Below are 4,532 nucleotides of genomic sequence, written 5' to 3'. Positions count from 1 at the left end.
TTATTTTTCTATATTTCTCCATTAGCATCTATCACTATTTCCCTATTTAATATCTCATAAGAAGCATAAATTTGATGTAACAAAAATTGAAACAATTTAGAACTATAAAATGGTCAAAGTCAGGGCCAGTATTGTGGCACAGAGGGTTAAGCCACTGCCTGCAAAACCAGCATCCCATGTGAGGGCTGATACGAGCCCCAGCTGCTCCTCCTCTGATCCAACTCCTTCCTAATGCACTTGGGAAAGCAGTGGAAGATGGCTCAAGTGCTTGAGCCCCTGCACCCATGTGGGAGACACAGATGGAGTTCCTAGCTCCTGGCTTCAGCCTGGCCTAGCTTGGGAAGTGAACCAGCAGATGGAAGATCTCTCTCACTCTCCCTCCCTCTCCCTCTCTCTCTCTCTCTTTCCCTGTCCCTCTCCTTCTTTGTAACTCTGACTTTCAAATAAATATATAAATAATTTTTTAAAAAAGACATGGTCAGAGTCACTCAAGCCATCAGTGTTTGGCTGACAGCTGATACTGACTGAGTAAGGGCATCTTCCATCTGCTTGTTCACTCCCCAAATGGCTGCAACAGCTGGATCTGGGCCAATCCGAAGCCAAGAGCCAGGAGCTTCTTCCAGGTCTCCCAGGTGAGTATAGGGGCCCAAGGACTTGGATCATCTTCTACTGCTTTCCCATGTCATAGTAGAGAGCTGGGTCAGAAGTGGAGCAGCCGGGACTTGAACCGGAGCCCGTATGGGATGTCGGCACTGCAGGCAATGGCTTTAACTGCTACACCACAGCGCCGGCCCCTCTCTTTTTTTTATCATTTTAAAAATATTTTTATTTATTTATTTGAGAGATAAAGTTACAGACAGAGAGACAGACAGACAGAAAGATCTTCCATTCACTGGTTCACTCCCCAGATGGCCACAAGGGCTAGAGCTGAGCCTATCTGAAGCCAGGCGCCAAGAGCTTCTTCTGGGTCTCCCATGCAAGTGTCGGGGCGCAAGCACTTGGGCCATCTTCCACTGCTTTTCTAGGCCAAAGCTGAGAACTGGATCAAAAGAGAAGCAACCAGGACTTGAACCGGTGCCCATATTGGATACCCTACCCCACAGTGCTGGTCCCTATTTATCTATTTTTTATAGGCAGAGAGGCAGAGACTCAGAGAGTTAAAGATCTTCCATCCAATGACTGCAACAGCTGGTTCCGGGTCAGTACAAAGCTAGAAGCCTGGAACTCCATCTGAGTCTCTCGCATACGTTGGAAGGACCCAAGTATTTGAGCCATTTTTCACTGCCTTCCCGGGATGCTGATCAGCAGGAAACTGGAATGAGAGGAAGAGCCAGGACTCTTTCTTTTATCTTACTTAAAGCATTTATTATAATAAACCGTCCTCTTAACACTAACATCCCTTATATTTTGGTATGCTGTGTTCCATTTTCATTTGTCTCAAGATACTTTTTTGATTGCCTCTTAATTTCTTCTTTGGTCTATTGGTTTTTCATGAGTGTTAACTTCACAAGTTTGTGTAATTTCTAAAATTCCTCGTTACTGATTTCTGATTTTATACCATTGTGATCAGAAGATACTTGATTTGATTCCAGTCCATTTAAATTTATTAAACTTGCTTTGAGGTACCATCTATGATTTATCCTGGAGTAAGTACTGTGTACACTTGATAAAAATGCTGTTGGGTAGAAAGCTCTGTTAGGTTCATTTTGTCTTTTGGTCTTTAATGTTGTTAATCTGTTATTTCTTTATTGATATTCTGTCTGGATGATCTATTCATTGTTGGAAGTGGATTAAAGTCCTCTGCTATTATATTGCTATCCGTTTCTCCTTTCAGTTTAGATAATAGTTATTTTACTGCAGTTTTCAGATGAACAAGTTTTGAAGGTCTGATGTACAGCGGGGGTGGTGATGGATTTGCTGATTTGTATGTGGTAATCATTATACAATGTATATCCATATCAAATCCTCATATCTATACTTTAAATACATAGAATCTTTGTCAATGAAATATATTTCAAATGAAGAGAGAGAAGTTTGCCTCTCTTGGAGCCTCCCTCCAGGCAACTCTGCAGGAGGTGTTTGACTTAGATAAATCTTGCTTTAATACACACCTTGCTTTCTCTCTGCCTTATTCACTTAGAAATTCTTCTTCCATGTGAGACAAAGAACTGAGATAATCTTTTCTCTGTGACCATTTCACCTGTAACACAAATACAGTGTGTACTCAGTATAAAATGCTCAGAAAAAGCCAATGCTTATCCCCTCTAAGAAGTGATTCTGATTAACATTGAAATGTATATATACATATGTATTAAATGAGCTATAAATTTACATATTTGTACACATATCTGTAAGTAAATTATAATTTTCCCTTTTTAGTAACACTATGCCTGTATCTATTTCATAGAGACTTAATATTATTTTTAAAGACTTACTTTGTTTATTTGAAAGACAGAGTTACAGAGAGAGGTAGAGACATAGAGATAGGTCTTCCATCCGCTGGTTAACTCCCCAGATGGCTGCAACAGCCAAAGTTGCGCCAATCCGAAGCCAGGAGCCAGGAGCTTCTTCCAGGTCTCCCATGTGGGTGCAGGGGCCCAAGGACTTGGGCCATCTTCCATTGCTTTCCCAGACCACAGCAAAGAGCTGGATTGGAAGAGGAGCAGCTAGGACTAGAACTGGTGCCCATATTGTGGGGAGCAACCAGGACTAGACTGAGTTACTGGAATTAAGACTTATTCTATGCATCTGCTCTCCCACAATATGGCGCTGGGAGAGGAGAAAACAGCTTCTACGCAGCTGCCTCCAGTTCAACCAATAAACTGTAGGACCTACTCCTGATTGGAGGAGAGCAGCGTACTCGGCGTGTGAGCAGCCGAGTTAGGATTGGCGGAGGAGGACTATAAAGGAGGAGAGAGACGGCATGCACCAGGAACATCTGGGGGGAACATCTAAGGGGAACACCTGTGCAGCCCCCGAGAAGAGCCGGCCGGCGGTGTGCCGCTCCCCTGCGGAAGTGGGGAATGTGGCCAGGGGGAACTGCCCTTCCACGGAGGTGGAAGGGACAGTAGCCAACCCGGGAAGAACCAGCAGCAAACCCGGGGAGGGCCGAGCAGACAAAAGAACAGTGCAGGGTCCTGTGTCGTTCCTCCACGAAGACGGGGAGCGACACATATGAGATGCCTGCTCTTCAGGCCAGGGCTTTAACCCGCTGTGCCATAGCGCCGGTCCCCGATATTTAATATTTAATTGTAAAAATACATAGTATTTTTAAGATTTATTTATTTATTTGAAAGTCAGAATTACACAGAGAGAGAAGAGACAGAGAGAGAGAGAGTTCTTCCATCCGCTGGTTCACTCCCCAGTTAGCAGCAATGGTTGGAGCTGCGCTGATCTGAAGCCAGGAGCCAGGAGCTTCTTCCGGGTCTCCCACACGGGTGCAGGAGCGCAAGGAGTTGGGCCATCTTCTACTGCTTTCCCATGCCATAGCAGAGCTGCATTGGAAACGGAGCAACCGGAACTGAAACTGGCATCCATAAGGGATGCCAGCACTGTAGGTGGGGGCTTTACCTGCTGTGCCCCAGCACCAGTTCCAATGCATAGTATTAATAGTGGAGACAATGCATAATTTTTTAAAAAGCTATTTTACATTTTTTTCTCCTTTTTACTTTTTAAAATTGAGGTGAAATTCATGTAATCAAGTTAGCCCCCTTACAGTGAACAATTTAGTAGGATTCAATAGACTTTTTGTATTGTATCCTAAATTTTTATTAACTTATTTTTACTTCTTTTTGAAAGACAGAAAAAAGAGAGACAGATGGAGAGAGATCTTCCATATACTGGCACATTCTCCAAATTCCCACAACTGCTGTGGCTGGGCCAGGCCAAGGCCAGGAGCCTAGAACTCAGTCCAGGGCAGGAACCCAAGTACTTGAGCCATCCTCTGCTGAATACAAGGGTGCACATCAGCCCAAAGTTGAAGTGAGCAGAGTGGGCGGGACTTGAGCCAGTCCTCAGATTTGGGATGTGGACAGCCCAAGCAGCAACTTACCTGCTGAGTCAAACACCTGCCCACCTTACCCTATTCTAATGCACAGGTGGTAGTAGCTTTGAGAGTCCTTAAAGAATAATGACTGTGGCCGACGCCGCGGCTCACTAGGCTAATCCTCCACCTTGCGGCGCCGGCACACCGGGTTCTAGTCCTGGTCGGGGCACCGCATTCTGTCCTGGTTGCCCCTCTTCCAGGCCAGCTCTCTGCTGTGGCCAGGGAGTGCATTGGAGGATGGCCCAAGTACTTGGGCCCTACAACCAATGGGAGACCAGGATGAGTACCTGGCTCCTGGCTTCAGATCAGCGCGGTGCACCGACCGCAGCGCGCCAGCTGTGGCGGCCATTGGAGGGTGAACCAACGGCAAAGGAAGACCTTTCTCTCTGACTCTCTCTCTCACTGTCCACTCTGCCTGTCAAAAAAAAAAAATAATAATAATAATGACTGTGTAAAATCATAGGTAAGTTTACCATTAACTAAAAAT

The sequence above is a fragment of the Oryctolagus cuniculus genome, chromosome 13 (genome assembly GCF_964237555.1).
Source record: "Oryctolagus cuniculus chromosome 13, mOryCun1.1, whole genome shotgun sequence".
NCBI classification, from domain to species: Eukaryota; Metazoa; Chordata; class Mammalia; order Lagomorpha; family Leporidae; genus Oryctolagus; species Oryctolagus cuniculus.
This window is presented reverse-complemented; position numbering follows the sequence as displayed.